Source organism: Pan paniscus, chromosome 18, assembly GCF_029289425.2.
Source record: "Pan paniscus chromosome 18, NHGRI_mPanPan1-v2.0_pri, whole genome shotgun sequence".
NCBI lineage: Eukaryota > Metazoa > Chordata > Mammalia > Primates > Hominidae > Pan > Pan paniscus.
In genome coordinates this window covers 10,635,408-10,657,316 of record NC_073267.2, presented here as the reverse complement: position 1 = coordinate 10,657,316, position 21,909 = coordinate 10,635,408, and the positions used below count along the sequence as shown (strand labels likewise).

The following is a 21,909-nucleotide window of genomic DNA, read 5'->3' as shown; positions in this document are numbered from 1 at the left end:
ACTCTTGGTATGGATGACTTACGTAGATAGCAGTGGTGCTGGCCCTTTTCTTGCTTCCAGTGCCTGAATTCATCCATCAATTCCACAAATATTTATTGACTGTGAGCTAGGTGCCAGGCTCTGTGCTAGTTGCTAGGGATACAGTGGTGAAGGACATAGTTCATGCTATAAAAAGGCTGGGGAGACAGATAAACAGGCAATTATTCTTATATATAAATATACCATGATGCTAGAAATGATACTAAAGGCTCTTGGTGCACAAGGGTGCCTGGCACAGTTGCTGGTGAAGACCTCCCAGGGCGGTGGTAGTTAGGCTAAGATTGGAAAAATGATGAGAAGTTGGCCAACCAGGGTGGAGTATGGGGGTAGGGAGGTAGTGTTTAGGTGGAGGAATATCACATGCAGAGGTTGAGTGGTGAGAAAGTTCTTGAGGATGGTAAGGAGCTCCACATTTTCATGGATGCCACAGCTCACAGGTGATTCATCTTGAACATACAGCCAATAAACACCCAAAGACTTTCCCATCTTGTACCAAGGCAGGTGGATTTTTTTTTTTTCAAGACTGAATCTCTGTTGCCAGGCTGGAGTGCAGTGGCACGAACTCTACTCACTGCAATCTCTACCTCCCAGGTTCAAGCGTTTCTCCCAAGGCAAGTGGATATTGAAATCGAGAAAATGGGGTTCATGAGAGAAATTCTTGGCCCCTGTTGCTGTCAGGAAGGCTTTTAGACTAAAAAGAATGGAGCTAATGAAAGCAGTTGGATGGGGCAAGAGTATGAGCCTTGGCTTTCACTGGCTTAGGGCAGCTCCAACTCCCCCAGAAAAGGCTCTTTGTTTAGGTGAGGTCAGGACTTCAGAGTGTGACTCAGAAGGTCCTCAGAGCTGGTAAAAAGTGTAGACTGGTGCTGTAGGCCAAAAGACAAGGTTTATAAAAGCAGAAGGATTTCTGAGACATCTTGGACATGTGAGCAGGTGACTCATAGACGTTCTAGAAACCATATTTCAAAGACAATATTTTTGGCAGAATCAGATGGTTGCTTTGTGGTCCTTTCAGGGAGTTCCAGAAACAACATAAAGAAAATTAACAGAAACCAACAAATGGTAGGGAAAAACGTTGGTGATACGTGCCAAAGGGTTACTATCTTTAATGCACAAAGATGACTTACGAATTAAGAAAAAGACAAAACACCCTAAAAGAAAAATGGAAGAGAAATGAGTAACTTGTGATTAGAGAATAAAAACTCAATGGCTAATAGATGCCCAAGAAAATAGTAAACCCTGCCAATACTGCAAAATATTTGAAATACGATAATGAAACTGGCTGGGCACTGGCTCTTGCCTCTATTTCTAGTGCTTTGGGAGGCAGTGGCAGGAGTGTTGCTTGAGGCCAGGAGTTTGAGACCAGTCTGGGTAACATAGCGAGACCCCCCTCTCTACAAAAAATAATTTTTTAAAATGAGCCAGGTGTGGTGGTGCACACCTGTAGTCTGTTTCTTGGAAGCCTGAGGCAGGAGGATCACTTGAGCCTAGGAATTTTGGGCTGCAGTGAGCTCTGATTGTGCCACTGCATTCCAGCCTGGGCGACAGAGCGAGATCCTATCTCAAAAAAGAAAAAAAAAAAAAAGATAACGAAATCCATCAACTCACACAAAAATGTTGTTGATGGGACTTTGCTTTATTCTTATAATTAAGAAAAGCAAAATGAAAATTCAGTAAGCAAAACAGTGCAGTTGGAAGGAGCTCTAAGCCTCCCTACTTTATTCTGGTGAAGGCAGGGAGTCAGGAAGGAGTCTGGGGCTCCTCCTGTGTGTGTCCTCATTTTGTCTCCCACCTCCTGGCCCCCAGTTTTCCTGCAGGTGTGAGTGTGTCAGACCTCCTTCTGCTCTGAGTGGGAGAGAACTCGCTGTACTCTAGGGAGCTGAGTTTGGGGAAAGACTGGCCCTTAAGCATCCTCCCACCCAGCCTTTACCCCCAGCTCTCTCTCCCTGTAGGACGCCTGATTCTCTTGGCAGAGGAAGAAGCTACCCTCCATCCACTTTCCCAGGGTAGGCAAGGCAGCCTCTTCCCCTGGGCCATCCAGCCTCCTGTAGGCCTGGGGCTTAGCAAAACAGCCAGGGAGGGGGAGACTCGGGACAGTCTTTTTTTTTTTTTTTTTTTCCTCCTACCATGAGCAGTATGAGGATGATGCCTTAGCTCCATTGCTTTGCTCTCAGCCTTCAGACTTGCTGGAGGAGAATCTCTGCTGTACCCTGTCATGTCTTAAATTTGTGTAATTGAGGGAGGCCTCCCAGGCAATTTAAATAGGGATTTACTTATTCCTTGGGAGTGCTGAGCTTGTAGTGGAGGAATGGTCTACTCAGTAGTGTATTTACTCGACTTCTCCTAACAAGGGTCTTTCCACTTGGGGTTGTTCTGTCCAGCATCCCTTGGGACTTCCAGGGAAAGCCAAATATTCTTTGCTGCCCCTGCTTCTTCGACAATAAATGCAAAAAGTTTGAAAAAATCCCGTACTGGTGTTGTGTCACCAGGGTCAAAGACCTTGAATCTCTAGTAAGAAGTAGAAGGTGTCAAGAGGTCAAGTTCTGACTCCATAGTTTCAGGACATTGTGGGACTTGATTGCTGCAGTGTGAAATTTATGGTTTTGTAAGACAGATAGATTTAAAACCCTTTCATGGCATCTTGTAGCCTTTGGAATAAAATCCAACATCCTCACCATGGCCTATGAAGAGACCCTGCATGATTTGGGCACTACGTGCTTTTTTGGGGGCTTTGTTTGCTGTCATTTTCCTCCTTGTTCTTTCCAACCCTAGGGGCTTTGTCCTCATGGTTCCCTATGCCTGGAATGCTCTTCCCACTATTCTGCACTGGTTGATGACGACTTCTTCACAACTTGGCTTTTGGGGCATTTCCTTTGAGAGGGCTTCCTGACAGTCCTGCTAACCTTTTCCATAGGGGCCCTCATGTCATTAGCTGTACCACAACTTTAACTTGTATGTGTTCATTTACATGTTTCTGTCTCTTCTGTGAAATGGTTGCTCCTTGAGAGTGGGGCCTCTGCTCTGTCTTGTACAACACCTGACACATGGGCCAACTTATAAATATCATGAATGAATTAACGAATGGATAGCTCTCTAGGAATCAATTGTGACTGTATCTTTCCCTGCCATCTCCCAGCTCCGTCTCACCTGGACCACCTGGAAAAACCTCTTGTACCCCATAATTTCAGTGCCCCTGTCTGTATCTGAGGCTATGGAAAAGCTCTCTACCCAAGCACCAAGGAATCCTGCCCTTCTCCGCTTGCCCAGATAAACAAAGAGTTATCAAGGCTAAGTTGCCAGTTATGTTGGCTTCTTCTCCTGTTTGCTCTTGGGAGGATAGGATTTTGATTACAAGCATAACAGCCTCCAGTTATTGAGCATCTACTGCATACAGGGCAGGCACTTTGCATACATGATCCCTGATCTTCATAGTATCCCTACATGGTAGGTTTTATTATCCCAATGTTGTAAGTAAGCAAACGAAGGATCTCACAGGTCAGTTTGCTCCCTGGGCCACCTGACCTGTGCTCTTTTTTCCCTATACATCGTGGCCTAGGTTTTGGAACACAAGGGCACGCACACGGCCCTTCTCAGACTATGACAATATAGTGCACTGCAAGACCTCGCTTTTTTAACAACCTAAGCTGATGGGTTGAGTTGTGAGAGTCAGAAGCTTGCAATTTCACTTCATCTGTCTCTGGAGACTATTCTGGGTTTCTACTGTCTGGAAAGAAGGTGGGCACAAAGGCTCTGTGAGGGATGATTACACCAGGGCAGAAACAGCTCACCTCTTGAGTGCTCATGTGCCATACACTGTGCCGAGTGATTTATACATACAGCTTTATGTAACCCATGGAGCAGCTCTATTTGTACTGTTATTTTGAACACTATTCTGCAAATGTGGAAGCTGAGGCACACATTAAGAAAGGGTAAACAGTGGAGGCTGGATGCAAACCCAGGTAGTCTGATTACAGAGTTTGAAAGCTCAGCCACCAGGTACCTACCAACCAGCTAAACAGATCTCATCATTCAAAGTGTGGTCCATGCACCAGCAGCTTTGACATCCTCTGGGAGCCTGAATGCAGAATCTCAGGTCCCATCCAGTCTGACCGAGCTAGAATCTGCCTCTTAACAAGATCCCTCAGCGATTCATGTGCATGTTAAAGTTTGAGAAGAACTGCCCCAGAAATTCTATGAATATAAAGTAAGTGCCATTTTCCTGAAGTCAAAAGCTGGAGATTTAGGGCATCAGTGTTCTTAGTAACAACGTGCGACTTCAGTATCTTGCAAACTATGGCGTCAACGAGGAGCTGTTCCTTTGCTTGAGGGAATTAGTGATAACAAATTAATTTAGTATTTTCAACAAAAATAAAAGCAAGTTGAGCTTGCATAGTTGATCCAAGGCTTTAAAAAAAAGAGGCTGCTTCAGCCTGCAGGATGTTGTTGACATAGTATTACATCTAAGTAAGCAGGGAGCCCCGAGCCGGGGTTGCTGGAGTGTCCCTATTGCACGTGAAGTTTTGGCAAACAGAATCTAGGGATTGAAAAGGTAACTCCTTCATTAGATCTGCCTGGAATTTACACATCTGCAAATGTGAGAGGACAAAAAGGACTTTTGATCCAAGAGAGATTGGCCCCATCTCCCTGTGCTGGGAAAAAACTTTGATTTTCTTCTTTGATGTGAAACATTGCCATTGCTAGCTATATATTTGATCATAGTCACTGGACAACTTATTCAGCTCTAGTTCTTTATTAGGTCCTCATGGCTGCTCTCTTAGACATCGGAATCCTTAAAAAAGAGAATTTTATTTTATTTTTTAACCTTTCCCAGCTTGTAAATGCCCCAGGGACCTGGAAATGTCCACGTGGGCTTTACCAATGATGTATGTCGTTCTGTTTGAGTCAAAATAATGAGTGGTTGCATAGACGATGATTGATATTGTGTATTTCCGAGTCGCCTCATTTTGGGGAAGGAATATGCTGATCGTGTGTCAATTTCCCTCAGGTTGGCTCTCCAGCAGGGGGCCCAAGAAGGTCTGCACCCTTTTCATGTTTCTTTGCTACTTCCTTTCATCTTGCCAAGTTACATTTAGCAGGATATTCATCTAATTCCTTTTTTAAAATTTTAATGCTACCCATATTTTTTGGGGTGGGGGACAAAAAGAGCCTTTTAGGAAATAAGCATCAGGAACTAACTAATCAAAGCGAAACTTTCTGGGAGAGATCTGACAGCCGCATGCCTCTAATGACCTTCAAAAAGATCACATGCTCCAGGCAATTACAGGATTTGGGAGAAAATAGCTCATTCTGAATAGCCGAACCTGCTGCAATGTTCATCACTTTGCAGCCGTGCCCCTACCTCCCCCCTTTTGTAGCTTCCTTACCCCGAAGCCTCCTGAAAGAGAGTTCACTTGGATTAAAACTCCTCCAGCTTTAACAAACTGCAAAGGGGACAGCTGGTGCTAAAAAAGGGGATCTTGTGCACAGTGCCAGGTTTCTCCTGTAGCCAGAGTTTTTTTGGCTCTGGCTACAGAAGGTGCCTAATACATTCTGACTCATGGCCAAACATTATCAGGGGACTTTGCTGGTCAAGCTCTTGAATATGGGTGCAGCTGGAAAAATAACCTATTTGTCAATAGGTTATCAGTTTCACAGCTGGTAGTGCCCAGAAGGGCACTGAATAAACTTCAGTGGGATCCCTGCTGCTTGGTGCTTGAAGTTCATCTGACGTGAAGCCTTTGTGAAAAGAGTATTCAGGAACCCAGTAGCAGTCTTTTCCTTTATTTTAATTAGACCATGCTTCTCTCTTGTTTGCAGGGTTTTTTGAGATTTTATGCAAACTTTTCATGTTTTTGCCTGTCAGTGTTTCCATTATTTGAAATCTTTCATATTAAGTAAAATTAGCCAAGGCCAGTGCTATATTAAAGTATCAAAACTTTTAGCATTTGCTCACCCTCCTTTCCTGGGGAGAACAGATTTCTCTACATGATTGCCTGTATGCTTTGCTATGAGTCATAGTTTAGAGAAAACCCCCACGTTCCTGTGCAATGAAAGAAGCAGCATAATGATCTCAACTCAGGCAGAATGGCCTGGAAACTCACGATATGTGGCTGCACCCAGTCGGTGCCTTTGCTTTGCTTGTGTTGGAGGTCTCTTGCATTGGTGTTGTGAAAATAGATGATGAGCTTGTGCCTTTGTGACTTTGTTTCTTGAGACCTGCCTGATTTCCATGGTCACAAGAACGCAGAGAAAGATGTGTGGGCTCCCGGGGCTCTGCCTGACACTGTTGAGAGCGATTCCAGAGGAGAAGCTATCTGTGGGGTCATCTTTGGATGTTATTCTGAAAAGCCCCAACTTCTTCCTCATAACAGCTTCTAAGCTTGAGGACCAAGAGTTATCCTCTAAAAAGGTGTCCCCAAACAAGGTAGGTGACTTTCCCCCACTGTTTCCAGGGGTGTGAGCCAAGACATGGGGCAAAATGATTAGGGGACCTCCTGGGTCTTGGAAGTGGTTTAATCCTTCCTGTATAGCTCAATGTAACTGTCTGTGGTTGATGTCACTCAGAGTCAGGGGTAGGAGTGTGTGTGATACAGCGTAGCAGAGATGCCAATCTTTGTGGTTGCCCCACCCTTCTGGCTGTGGATTGCTGCTGTGACCAAGAGTGTTGGACCGATTAAAGTATATCCAGTCCTCAGTCTGAAATTTGACGTCTGTGGCTGGGTTTGAAAGGATGAGCTTGAATGTAGGCTTTTGAATTAGAAATAGAATAGGATTTTTCAGTTAGCATCATGGATACAGGGGCTGAAAAGATGCCACAATGAGCTGAAGTTAGGAAGGATCAGGGGACAGCTGTGGGAGGAGGACAGTGTGGGGATGACTGGAGGGGAGTGGAATAGGGGACCATGGGGCAGGGGAGTGGGGAGAGAATATGAAGGCTTCTGGTAGCAACCTGCATGTGTCCTTACAATAAACAGTTTCTCTTGAACTAACTGGAGTGGGTCTCTTTCCTTGACCATGCGGAAGACCTAATAGAAGAAAGGAAACAAAGAGATTGCAGGTGTCTTCCAGAGAGAAGATCTGTTTTCCTGTGTGTTTTAATGTGGAGTCTCTTTCTGGTCTGCTTACCCACTCCTTGCCCCCTGCATCCACCCCCCCTTGTATATTTTTCCCTTAATGAAAAGAAAATAGCGATCATTTTAATACAGAGGTAAAATTCTAGGGCCTCCCCAGAAAACTGTTTCATGAATGAGGAAGCTAAGAAAAAGGGCCACTGGCTTTAAAGCCCAGTAGGTTAAATAGGAGAACGGAGAAAGTTATAAAATGATTGATTGCTCAAGTTGGGATGGGAACCTTAGGTTATAATATCAAGCTTTTTTAACCTAGGCACTATGGACATTTTGAGCAGGAGAATTCTTTGCTGTGGGAGGGGCTGTTCTGTGCATTGTAAGTGGACTCTACCCACTAAATGCCAGTAGCAGTCCATAGTTGTGACAACAAATGTCTCCAGCCATAGACAAACATTTCCTGGTGGTAAAAATCTCCCCCAGTTGAATGTAAATTTGTTCAGCCATTGTGGAAAGCAGTGTGATGATTCCTAAAAGAACTTAAAACAGAATTACCAATCAACCCAGCAATCTCATTACGGAGTATATCCCCAAAGGAATATAAATAATTATATAAAGATATATGCATACATATGTATTCTGCAGCCCTATTCACAATAGCAAATACATGGAATCCACCTAAACGCCCATCAATGGTAGACTGGATAACGAAAATCTGGTACATAAACACCATGGAGTACTACATAGCCATAAAAAGAATGAACTCATGTACTTTGCAGCAACATGGATGGAGCCAGAGGCCATTATCCTTAGCAAACTAACGCAGGAACTGAAAACAAAATACTACATGTTCTTACTTATAAGTGGGAGCTAAACAGTGCGAACACAGGGACACAGGGAGGGGAACAACAGACAAATAGTTCTAATCGAGGGTGGAGGGTGGGAGGAGGGAGAGGATAAAAAACTACCTGTCAGGTACTATATGCATATTACCTGTGTGACAAAATAATCTGTACCAAATGTGTGTACCAAATCCCTGCGACACACAGTTTACCTATATAACCTGCACATGTACCCCTGAACCTAAAATGAAAGTTAAAAAATAATCTTTCCCTGTTGAGAACCACGGGGCTAGACAAAAAGCCGCCTTCCTTCCTTTCTTGAATGAAGCTTTTGTTTGTTTGAATCTGCTGTTTATGAAGGGCTGTGGAGGCTACAGAGATGACTAAGGCACAGTCTCTTACCTGTATGAATTAACAGATTTCTGGAAAATATTAAGCATGAAAACAACTCATCAAATAAAGCTGGAAAATACCTTCCTCTTGGCTTTGAGTAACAGCAAAGATATCCACCTGTGTCAAATGGGTAACGCTCATTCTAAGTGTAATGAGGCTCTAACCTGAGGTTCCCACCCAACTTGATTACTTTATAACTTTCTCGATCTTCCTCTTCCTACTGAACTCTGCTGGGTTTTAAAGCCAATGGGCTTTTTTTTTCTTAGCTTCATAATTCAAAGGATAATGGTAGATGCTATAACAAATAAGCCCTCAAATACCAGTGGTATAACATAGTAGAAGTTTCTTCCTGCTGATGTAATGGTATTCCTGTTTGGTGAACAGCTTTCCTATGGCCATGCAGTGATTCAGGGACCCAGATTTCTGCCATATTGTGGCTTTTCCAGTCCCCTAAATCTCACTGTCTTTTCTTTCCAATCAGCAGAAAAATAAGTGAGGAGAAAACATGCCCCTTAAGAGTCCTGGCCTGAATGTGACTTTGTTTATGCTGATCTTCCATTAGAAAGGACAATTGGACTACTGATGATTTCTGATCAAGTAGAATAAATCAGTATTGAATGGCTCATCTTGGCTAAAATTCTGTGACAGTCTCTGGTTATGAAAATTTACCATCAGGATCCTGTTCACATAGGACACTTTATTCAGCAGTGGGGAGAGTTTTGCAGAATTCTCTTTCTGCACAGTTTAAGATGGAGCTGGGAAAAGAACCCAAGTTTTTAGATACAGCAGTCTGTCTGCTACTTGAATCTTTTCTTCTCCTCCATACCAGGACTGGAAGACATAGGTTGTGCCCAATTTCTATATCCTAATTACCTACCAGAGGATTGGGCATGTAAAATATTTTCAGAGGGGATGAATGGATGAGAAATATTGTTCACAGGCTTAGAAGTATACACTCAAGGAGGATTTTACTTGTTAACCTGAAAATTGCAAAACAGGTGCTTGTAGCGCTGTACCCACAGCAGTACACTGATGTCGCAAGTATCGGGGCAGGAAAAACTACAATTGCTGCGTGGGGTGGGGTGGGGATGACCATAGTTCCCTTTATTAACCAGAGATATAAGTGACAAGAGTCTAAATGAGAACCTGAAGCCAAACAGGGACATTTATTTGATCAGGCAGGTAACTAAAAAGTTCAGGGTATCTGGCTTCCAGCAGCGCTGAATACAGATATTTAACAATGTCATCGAGAACGTCTTCCTGTACCTGGGCTCCGCTTTCCTCTGTCAGACTCAGTCTTTGGCAGATTCTCCTTAAGTGATGGCAAAGATAACACCAGCCACAACAGATGTTCATCCTTCAACTTGGCCACCTCAGAAGGAAGAGGGGCTCCAGAGAATGCCCCAAGATTATCATTGGCTGGTTCAGTGCCATGTGCTCATCTCTGCACCCATCACCAGGGTCTCCCTCTCATTGTTCCGACCAAGTCACTTGTGCACCATTAGCACAAGGGGTGCCCAGTCCACAGGGATAAAGGGGCAAGCAGGGACAATTCTTCAGTAAAAAACTAGAATGGATGCTGGATGAGGAAAGATATTCTATGTCCACTATATTTCTGTTCTCATTATGGAATGAACCTGTGTATTTTTTATCTTAACACTCATTTACATTCCTCTGGTAATTGTATGTAATCAATCTCTGTTAAGCCCTCTCCCCAGCTGTAGCCCCTGGGCTTTTTGTAGAGATTCCTCCTGGTGCAGAGATGGAGCATATGGTTCAGTGCTGGAACAATGCGGTCATTATATGCTCCTGGTCCCTGTGAACAGTTCGGGGATGGTTATCTGGTCCAGGAAGACCCAGTGAGGTGAAATGAGACTTTAGCTCAAACTTGAGTAAAAGAGATTCTTTTTTCAAAATTAACTTTTTATTATGATGATTTTCCAAAATGCATGAAAATAGAGGTAACTCTAATCATAAGCAGAGATAACTCTCCTATACTCACCATCCAGCTTCAGCATTTATCAACTCATGGACAATCTTATTTCATTTTATCACCACCCACAGTAGATTATTTTGGAGCAAATTCCCAACATCCTATCATTTCATCTCTATACTTTTCAATATGTGTCTCTAAAGATAAGAGCTCTTGGGGGAAAAAACTTGGTATTTTCTATTAAAAGTGAACCTGAAAAGATGTAGGGAATAAAATCACTGCTGCCATCTTGCTTCCACTTGGAGCCAACAATTGGAGCCAACAACTAGAGCCAACTGTGTGGCAGCAGAATAGCAAGAAGGAGGAACACGAAATCCAGATGACAGATTTTGGGTCCTGAATTCACCTGTGCATGGAGTAAGCTTAGCTACTTTTTTTTTTTTCAGTCACTTGAGCTAGAATATTCCCTGTAGCTATGTTGTTGATGCCCCACTCATATCCTCTTGGCCCACCCTGAGGGTCACCTGAAGCTTAGATGGACAGTTCCCAACACAGTGATGGCTTCTCACCTCAAGCACAGGCATCTCTCTGCCTAAGAATGTTCTCTGGCCATAAGATTGTGTTTGGCTCCTGCATATGGCAGACCTGAAGTGGCAGGGGATAAATAAATGCCCCCCAGAACTGTCTTTAATGATGAGGGATAGAAGTTGGCATACCCTGGCTTCTTTGCTGCTCAGGGAGACAGTACTGAGGTGTGTTCTACACTGTTATTGGAGGGCCCGTGGTGGGGTTGAATCCCTGTTATCCCCAGAAGTAACCTTCCCATGAATTTCCCTGCTGCTGGCTTCTTTTCCTTTCCTGTCTTATTTTTCTACTTCCTCACCACACTTCCTGTGATCACCTCCCAACTAAACCATGTCCCCCCAGTTTCTTGCTTTAGCATCTGCTCTAAAGTAAAACTGAACTGAAGTCATTCCCCTTTGCTTCGTTTTGCTTAAGCTTCCATCGTTCTATTTCCTTTTTAAAAATTTCTATTTAATTTTAAGTTCCGGGATACATGTACAGAACTTAGATTTGTTACCTAGGTAGACATTTGCCATGGTGGTTTGCTGCACCTCTCAACCTATCACCTAGGTATTAAGCCCCATATGCATTAGCTATTTATCCTGATGCTCTCCCTTCCCCACCACCAACAGACTCTGGTGTGTGTTCCCCTCCCTGTGTCCATGTGTTCTCATTGTTCAGCCCTCACTTATGAGTGAGAACATGTAGTTTTTGGTTTACTGTTCCTGTGTTGGTTTGCTGAGGATGATGGCTTCCAGCTTCATCCATGTCCCTGCAAAGGACGTGATCTCATTCCTTTTTATGGCTGGATAGTATTCCGTAATATGTATGTACCACATTTTCTTTATCCAGTCTATCATCAATGGGCATTTGGGTTAATTCCATGTCTTTGCTATTGTGGATAGTGCTAAAATAAACATACGTGTGCATGTATCTTTGACAGAATGGTTTATATTCCTTTAAGTATATACCCTGTAACGGGATTGCTGGGTCAAATGGTATTTCTGGTTCTAGATCTTAGAAGAATCACTACACTGTCTTCCACAATGGTTGAACTAATTTACATTCCCACCAAAAGTGTTCATGGTTCTATTTCTGGTCATTCTTAAAAAAAAAAAGTCCTGAGTAATTATGCTCCGTATTTCCATCCCCAGTATTTGCTTGAGAAATGAAATAATGAAGGCTTCTGAGAAACAGTGTCCCCACGCCCCCATACCCCATTCACACAAAATGTTTTCAGCTTGAGAATACAGTTGCGGAAGCCAAGTTGGGTCTCAGGAATATCTGGTTTGCACTAAATTTCACCTGCAGGATTATAAAATTCAGGTGCTGTTGCCTTGGGCACAACTGCTGGGCTCTGATAAGTAGAGTGGGTGTCCCAGCAGCCTGTCCTGTTGGTTCAGATAATGATTTATGGGGGGGCGCAGGCCCCAGGGTGTGCACATGGAAGGATGCTCTGCTTATCCTCCTCCAGATAGGTTTCTGGCATCCAAGACAAGGGAGGAGTGGGGTCAACAAGGAGAGCTTCTGTCTCTTCCTGTTTAAGCATCTCTCCTACTACCTACAAATGAAAACATACAAATACTATGTCGATGGTATAGCAAGTAACTTTAAAGAAGGCCCCCAGAAATACTTCACTAATTGGAGACCAGTTCTCCAGCATTTTGATACCATAAGGAAATTACAAAGTAAGCTGAAAAAAAAAAAACCTTAGATCAGGCAAAAGAGTGGTCAATAAAGTCCATGTACTCTACTCAAAGGAGAGCCGTCTTAAGACTGTCTCTCCAGGCTAGTTTACTTTTACTTTATACACAATTGCAACAGAACGTTGAAAGCAGCACATTTTAAGCAGGGAAGGAACATGCACAGCAAGGGCTGCAAACTCAAAAAATTAAATGAACCAGAGAATAATTTTAAACAAGTGAAAGAGGCCAGTCGATGGATTAATGCCATGCGGGGACGTGGGTCCAGTGTTGACAGTTCTTCCATGTTTTCAGGAAGAAACTGAAAATTGGAGTTTTAAGTGAAATAACCTTAGTTTTACATATAAAATATCTAAACAAAAAATTTTTAAAACAGCATGCAGGCCTTGCACATCGGGGGCGTGACTTTGCCCCATTAAATGAAGCATAAATTCTCTATTTTGCCAATGTTCCTATTTGGCTCATATAGGACACTTTAATTTGTGATTCTTTGGTTATTAGATCACTAGCTTTTTAAGCACAGGCTTTGGGCTCTGTTTGCCTTCTTGGGAAATACTGTCAGAAATCAATGGGTTCATAACCTTTTGAAGAAGTCACTCTTATTTTGGTTGAGTGGGCAGTGTTCTTAGCTACCCAAAACAAACTAGCTATTCACATCCTGGGATCGATGGGACCGGTGCCTGGGGGTTTTTGGGGACACAGAAGATACATCTTCCTCCTCCCTCTCATGTGTTTACACAATCTGCTTTGAAAGGTTATGATTCTTCTATGGGCGACTGGCCTACAGCATCTGCCTGCCTTGCTTGATTTGGTTCATTTCATCCAGGCTGGCACCTTTGAGTCTGGGGTCCTTTTGGCTTTACCCGCACATAATCTCTTGGGTGGATCAAAACCTCTTCAACTCTCTCTTGAGTTTCCAAGCAGGCTCCCCTGTGGGGCTTTTCTAAGAGTGTTTAGCATTGGCATTGCTGCAGAGCACAGTCTCATTGTGTGGTTTTATGAAGAATTTGTTTTTTAAAATTTATTTTCTATTTTTGTGTCTTTAGAGGCAGGGTCTTGCTCTGTTGCCCAGGCTGGAGTGCAGTGGCATGATCATAGCTCACTGAAGTGTTGAACTCAGGCACAGGCAATTTTTCCTGCCTCAGCCTCCAGAGTAGCTGGCAGTACAGGCACACACCACCATGCATGGCTAATTAAATCTTTTTTTTTAATTTTTTTCTTTTTTTTTTAAGAACGAGGGTCTTTGTTATCCAGGTTGGTCTTGAACTCTGCCCTAGCCTTCTGAGTAGCTGGGATTACATGTGTGAGCCACCATGCCCAACTAAGGTTAAAAATCTTAAGATGCCCTTCAAGACTCTACTCCTCAAGGTCATGAAATAGTCTTTTAAATTTGTTAAAAATAATGCTGAGTGTATTTTATTTTCATCTCAATAACGCTGTCACACATATTAAACAATAATGCCATTTTCCCCTTTATTTCCTTCTGCATATATATGTGTGCGCTGATGTGCATGTGTATGTATGTGTGTGTATTTATACAAGTACATAAGATATAAATATATCCATACCTATTTGTAATTGCACACAATTTATACATGCAGTGTAGTGTATAAGCTGCATGTTTCACTTACTATCAAAATCTCTGTAAGCATAATTTTTATTTATTCTGATTATTTAATACACAGTGATGTAACTGTGATCCCAAAATGTGCAAAGTTAAAGCCTTCAACTGCAGCTGAGGAGAGGGCAGGAATGGTATATGGGGACGGTGGTGAGTCACGAATGATGGGCAGGCGGCCTTGAGCAGGGCAGCCTCCTCCCCGGGGCCAGGGACAGGGGAATGGCCTGAGGAGCCAGGACCCAAGGGTAGCCCAGGACCGGGGAAGGGGGCAGAGACCTCCCCTTGGCCTAGGTCAGGAGCTCAGAAGTGCCACATGGCAGAGGGGGCAGCGGCCCGGGAAGAGCCAGAGGCAGAGCCAGGAAAGCACCATTTCCTGGGGGGCTGGGGGCAGGGAGGTACCCTACAGGAGAAGCCAGGTGGGGCCTCCTGTCCCTGGGGTGGGGGCCATGCTGGGGCATGCTGCAGCAAGAAATACCTGAGGCAGGCGCAGGGCCTGAGAGCCTGGCTGGCTGGGCTGTGGGGTGCCCCCAGGCAGCCTGGCCCAGGGAGCAGGCCTGACTCTGCAGGGGATGCTCAGCGAGGGGCTGCAGAGCCCTCAGGACCTCTCCTCCTCTCTCCCTGGAAAGGAGCTGGGGAACCCGTAGTGCAAATCTGTGGACCACTCAGTTATGGAGAGAGGTTGTGCCCGAAGGTGGACACTGGGGTGTGCCCTCTCCACCACCTCAGCCTCCACTGCTGTCCTCAGTATAGCTGCTTCTGGTAAGAGTGCAGGCCATGGACGCCACCCTCGATCTGGGCTGACATGGTCCACTTCTCAAATTTGAGCTCTCCTGAGTACATCATGGAGCCATGCTGGATACTCGCTATGAGGTAGGGCACAAACTTCTGAATGGACCCTTTGTCCTGGATGGAGGCCCAGACACCCTGCACAATCTTCACCTTTTCCCCCTCACTGAAGTATCGTTTCTGGCTGCTGCTGCTCTTCTCCATGGCATCTAGCGAGCCCATGCCCTGGTACTTCTTGAGCCGCACCCTGTCTGAGAAGAAGTACTCGCCAGTGGGCCTCCGTGGTGGTGGCCAGCAGGGAGCCCATCATCACTGTGGAGGCTCCAAGGGCCAGGGCCTTGACCACGTGCCCCACGGTCTGGATGCCACATCGGCTATGATGGACACACCAGAGAGCTGAGCATACTTGGCCACCTTGTACACAGCAGTGCCCTGGGGCTGACCACAGGCCATCACTTCCTGGGTGATGCAGATAGAGCTGCAGCCCATACCTACGTGCAGTCCATCCACACCAGTGTCAGTCAGGTTCTCGGCCTGGGCTGCTGTCACCACATTCCTCCCAGTCACCTGGAGGTGGGGGTACTTCTGTTTGATGTAATGCACCATGGTGATTTGATACACTGAGTTCCTTGGGAGGAGTCCAAGACTATGACATTGATGCCTACCCAGGTGAGCAGGTCCAGGCAGTATTTGTCATCCTCATGGGTGCCCAGAGCTACCCTGCACAGAGCTGCTTGTGGGAATCCTTGGAGGCCAGAGTGTAGTCTCGATTCTTCTTCAGGTTGGTGTGGGCGATGATGGCCACTAGCTCATGGCGATCATTGACCATAGGCAGCTTCCCTTTCTTGCTAGGCTGAAGGATCTCATTTGCCTCTTTCAATGTCATGTCTGCTGGAGCCACCATCAGCTCGATCCTTGGCGTCATCACCTCACTGAGGAGGGTGGTGTGGTCCTTTTCAGCAAGAAAGTCGATGTCTCGGGAGGAGATGATGCCCACCAACTTGCTGCCCGTGGTGCCCATCTCAGTGATGGGGATGCAAGAGAAGCCATGCCGGATCTTGGCCTCCAGCACATCACCCACAGTGTGTGAGGGGCTCAGCACCACGGGGTCCGTGATGAAGCCCTGTTCAAACTTCTTGACCTTATGCACCTCGTTGGCCTGGAACTCTGGGGTGCAGTTGTGGTGAATGAAACCAATACCTCCCATCAGAGCCATCGCGATGGCCATGTCGGCCTCTGTCTCAGTGTCCATAGGGGAGGAGATCAGCGGTGTCTTCAGCATGATCTTCCGGGTCAGGGCTGAAGTTAGGTCTACCTCATCAGCTATGAAATCTATGAACCATGGGAGAATCAGGAAGTTGTTGTGGGTGAGGCAGTTCGCGCTGAGGAAGACTGCTGCACGGTGAGCCAGTCCTGGGGCACGTAGCCGGTGCTGCCACTGATCAGATGGTCAGCCATGCTGCCGCAAGGCCCCGTGACGCGACAAACACCCGCGCGGCCGCCTGCGGCTGCCGCCTCTGCTGCTGACGCTGCGGGCCTGGGAACTGTAAGCATAATTTTTAATGCCCATAGTGGTGTTTATTTAACCACTTAGTGTTGGGTGCCTTGGTCATTTTCATGGAAACTTTTGCTAATATAAATACCACTGATAAACATCTCTGTGCATAAACCTTTATATTTACTGTTATTTTCTCAGTATAGATTCCTTTTAGAAATGGAATTGAACTAATCCCTTGAAAGCCTCCAAACTGTCTCATTTCAATCAGTTCTTTTAAGAGCTGATGTAAGAGTATTCTTAGCTCCACTTTATTGGTCGAGCTGATATACTGGTTTTTTCTTGATTTTTCTGTGAAGTGATTAGGTTAAGAAAAGTTAGTTTAACACATACATCCCTGAATAGCAGAAACTGAATCCACCACAGATGTACTTCTTACTCGTCTGAAGTCGAATGTGGATGTTTGTATTCAGAGGGCCGCCCTCTGACAAGTGACGATTCAGGGGCTCAGCTCCTTTCATCTTTTGGTTCTGCCACCTTCAACATATGGCTTCTAAGGCCACTGAGATCATCTGTGTTGAGCTGTGAAAGGAGTGGAGCCTGGGAAGTTTTTTATGGACTAAATATTCCCAGGAGGAAAAGGGAGTAGGATTTATGATCACTTATCCAGACCCTGCTACAAGATTTCTCATTATCTCATACTTGTAGTCTGTCAGCAAATCCTGTTGGTTTTATCTTTGAAATATCCCTTGACTTACCCACTTTTCTCCCTTGCCCATGCACCCCCAAGTCCTGGCTGGCGCCATCACTCCCCTGGATCACTCCAATAGCTTCCTCATTGATATCTCTCTTCCACTTTGCCCCCTTGCCACTTGCTTCTCCATATTCTGTTAAGAAATCTTTATTAAAACAAACAGTCCCACGACATTCCCCAGGTAAAAACCATGTAATAGCATCCATTCGAATTTATTAAAAAATCCAAACTATTTACCTTGATGAGGTCCTGTGTGATCTAGCCTTGTCTATTCTCCAGTCTCATCCATTACCACGTTCCTCTAACTCGTTAAATGCTATTCCAAATGGTTTCCATTGAACTTTTCAAATTTGCCAAGGTCTTTCTTACCCTGTAGCCTCTGCGTGTGCCACTCCCTTTGCCCAGAACTTTCTTCGTGTTCTTCACTTGACAGGTTATTTCTGTTTTTATTTAAAATTCTTTTTATTTAATAACAATGAGAACACATGGACACAGGAAGGGGAACATCACACTCTGGGGACTGTTGTGGAGTGGGGGGAGGGGGGAGGGATAGCATTAGGAGATATACCTAATGCTAGATGACGAGTTAATGGGTGCAGCACACCAGCATGGCACATGTATGCATATGTAACTAACCTGCACATTGTGCACATGTATCCTAAAACTTAAAGTATAATAATAATAAAATTAAAAAAAATTTTTATTTTTTTTGTGGGTACATAGTAGGTGTATATATTTATGGGGTACATGAGATGTTTTAATACAGGCATGCAATGTGAAATAATCACATCATGGAAAATGAGGTCTCCATCCCCTTGAGCATTTATCCTTTGTGTTACAAACGATCCAATTATATATTTTTTGTTATTTAAAAATGTTCAATTATTGACTATAGTCACCCTGTTGTGCTATTAAATGGTAGGTCTTATTCATTCTTCCTATTTTTTTTTTTTTTTTTTGTAATCTGGTTATTTCTTGTTCTTTGGATTTCAGCCTACCTTCATGGTGTGAACGTACTTGGTTATAATGCATTGCCTTTTGTTACATTTTTCTATTTGATCTGCTCATATTTTGTGGGGCACTTTTGCATGTATGTTTGCGAGGAAGGTTGGTCTAGAGTTTCCTTATAATGGCTTCCTCTGGTTTTGGAATCAGGGTAATACTATCCTCATAACATGAATTGGGAAGTATTGCCTTCTGAACACTAGTTTCTGAAATAATTTGTGTAGGACTCTTTTTTTTTTTCCTTAAATGTTTTATAGAGTGCAGCAGAGAAGACATCTGGGCCTGAAGTTTACTTTGTGGGGGGGTTTTAAACTATGGGTTCAATTTCTTTAATTGATACAGGGTTGGTGAAGGTTTCTATTTCTTTTTGAAAAAGCTTTGGTAAGTTGTATCTTTCCAGGAATTTGTCCATTTCATCTAGGTTGTCAAATTTATAGGCATAAGGGTTTTTTAATCCTTTTAATATCTGAAAGTCTGTAGTAATGCACCAGACTTTATTTCTGATAGTCTCTTTTCTTCTTGATCAGTCTACCTAGATTTATCAATTTTTTTTTTTTTTTTTAAAGAGAATCAGCTTTGGGTTTCATTAGTTTTCTCTGTTATTTCTTAATTAGCTTCTCAGCCTAAATGTCTTCTCAGAAAGGATGTTTCCTGACCATTCTACCTAAGGTGGCTTCCCTTTTCTCTTGCCTTCTCCTCTGATTATTTGTTTTCTACCTCAGGTCTATGTGTAATTATTTTATGTGTTATGTGCTTTTTTTGCTTCTATGTTACTTGCAGATATTGGAGAATAGTAATAAGTCTGCCCAACATGGTAATGTGCCTAGTGAATTTCCAAGAACATATATGGTGGTTTCCAAGTATGCTAGCGCAGCAGTATCTATAGTGGTTAAGAGACTAGGGTCTAGAGTTGGCTCATCTCAGCGTGAATCCCGGCTACACCGTACACTAAATGTGTGACCCTGAACACATGTAACCGTGAACACAAATTCTGATTCCTTCTGAGATGAGGGCTGTGCAACATGGCAGCTGCGATCAGGAGGCCTGGGGTTTGAGTTCTGGCTCTGTTACCTGTCAGCTGTGTGATTCTTGAGACAATTACTTCTCTGAGACCCAATGATATGGTTTGGCTGTGTCCCCACTCAAATCTCATCTTGAATTTTAACTCCCACAATTCCCACATGTTGTGGGAGGGACCCAGTGGGAGGTAATTGAATCATGGGGGTGGATCTTTCTTATGCTGTTCTCACAATAGTGAATAAGGTCTCATGAGATCCAATGGTTTCAAAAAGAGGAATTCTCCTGCAGAAGCTCTGTCTTTGCCTGCTGCCATCCATGTAAGACTTGACTTGCACCTCCTTGCTTTCCACCATGATTGTGAGGCCTTCCCAGCCATGTGGAACTGTAAGTCCATTAAACCTCTTTTTCTTCCCAGTTTCAGTTATGTCTTTATCAGCAGCATGAAAACGGACTAATACACTCAATTTTCTCTTCTTTAAAATGATTTGATGCAAGGAGTACCTAATCTTGGGATTAATGGGAGGAACTGGATGAGACATACATAAGTAGGATCTAGCCCAGGGTTGGCCTTTTGCATATGAGGCATTCCCTCAAACTCTACTTTCCCAGAACTTCAGCTCTCCCCACCAGAGGGTAAGCATCACTGTAGCAGGCACTTTGCACGTTTTGTGCACCTCTGTACCCCCACTGCCTTGATCAGTGTGGTCAGACAGGCACTGAAAAATGCCTGTGAAATGGATTCTTCTTTCTGATGCTTATGAAATCTGCAACTGTGAGTTGAGTGTCCTGAAGCTCAGCAGGGCAACGATGGCTTCAACAATCTGGCCCTTGCTTGTCTCAGGTGAGTTGCTCCTTTTCCTTTCAGGAATCTTCTAAACTGCTGGGATTCCCAGGGGGAGGACGGGACCTTTAGGGATCTTGCAAACCCCAGCAGAATATCAGTTTTCTTCACAGAAGCATGTCTAACGTCCTTCAACCCTGGTTTGCAAATTCCAGACATGAAACTGTGCTATTTGCTAGCTTGGCCTGGCAGGTATTTATTCAAAGGCTGCAGGACTCCATGATAGAGAGTAGCAACAGAGCCAGCAGGATCCTGTAAGTACTCCTCATGCAACTACCTGCAGTGGATTTAAAGTCAGCTCAGGGCAGTTTCAACACCAGAGTTGGAGGAAAGAGGTTGTGTGTACATTGTCCTCTGGGGACTGCTGCTGTTTATGCCTTGTGGTTTCCTTTGGGGGAGACAGATCCACCCTGCTTTTCTCATCCATCTTCCTACATGGATATATCTTGTTATCTAGTGCTGAAATGGCATGGAAACAGGGGCTGGGACTAGTGCTGAGATCTTCCGCTTAGCTCTTCCAAATACAGAAAGAACTTCCCTTGTATGGTTAGGATTGAAGTACATGTGCTTGGTTCAACATTCCTTCAATCAGCAGGAAATCCAGTCATCATCCTAGCCCTCCATTTCATTCTTTGTCTTGCTTCATGATGTCCCTTAGGGGTAAAGATTTCTGAATTCAAAGCCAGCTGAGCTGGGTTCAAATCTCCACATGTCCATTTATGAGATGAACATCATGTCTTCTGTCTGATTCATTTGTCTTAGTTTCTTCCTCTGAAAATGGAGGTAACGGCAATGTCTATTCTGGCATGTTCTCAGGAGGCTGAAATAACACCCAGGCTTGCTGCTTATTGCACAGCCCAGCTTCCCTACCTTCCTTCTCTCCCTTCATGAATCCCTCCATGTCCTGCTCTACCTGTTGCCTTTCTGTTCATAAGAGTATTTTGAATTCCTGCCTTATTCTCCTTTTTTCTCTAGAAGTGAAGGAGCCAACTTCCCCAAAGTCCGTGGAATGCCATTTTACTTTGTTAGGAAAAAAATCACTTTTTCTTATGTGTATTCTCATCTATCCATTCAACAGATGTCATCGGAGTGCCTTCTGGGGGTCAGGCCACTTCCAGGTACCAGGGATTCAGAGACAAACTAGTCACGCTCCCTATCTTCAAGGGTCTTAGAATCATCCCCAGAGAAGGATGCTGTGAACAACCTCACGTGTGATGGTGTGGCCACTTTGGTTGTACTAGAGTGGTGGGATTTGGGAGGTTTTTCTTATTTTTATTTATTTATTGTAAATTTTTTTAAATTAAAACAATTTTAAATAGAGACAGGGTCTCAATATATTGCCCAGGTTGGTCTCGAATTCCTGGTCTCAAGCAGTCCTCCCTCCTCAGTCTCCCAAAGTGCTAGGATTACAGATGTGAGCCACTGTGCCAGACCACTTTTTCTTATGTGTAAATTAAAAAAGAATTTGAACAGGAATGAAAGATAAAAAAGAAAAAAAAAACACATCCCCAAACAAAAAAAAAAAACTCTTTCACTTATAAGAATGGTCATCATCTTGGCTATTTCAGATGGGGAAGTACGCATGCCTCATTTTATCCAAGTTTCTCACAGTTCTATAAGTCTTTTTTCACACACAGTTCCATACACAAAAGGTGGCTTTGCAAAAAACTTCTTTTAACATAGCTGGCAGGCTATACTGTACTTATATCTATACACATGTATGCATGTATGTGCATATACATATATACCTTTGCATATATATGTTTATGCATACATTTTATTTTGCTTTATTTAGAATTATTATTTTTGGAGATAGAGTCTTGCCTTGTCACCCATGCTGGAGTGCAGT

The 21,909-nt window shown here is 43.9% G+C and overlaps 1 protein-coding gene and 1 pseudogene across 2 annotated transcripts in view; one reads left to right on the top strand and one right to left on the bottom strand.

The window, feature by feature from the left end:
* GRIN2A (glutamate ionotropic receptor NMDA type subunit 2A) overlaps positions 1-21,909 on the top strand; it is a 427,756-nt gene that overhangs the window by 52,746 nt on the left and 353,101 nt on the right. The gene's annotated exons all lie outside the window — the stretch shown is intronic.
* Positions 10,181-21,909, bottom strand: part of LOC134729350 (inosine-5'-monophosphate dehydrogenase 1-like) — a 33,296-nt pseudogene continuing 21,567 nt past the window's right edge.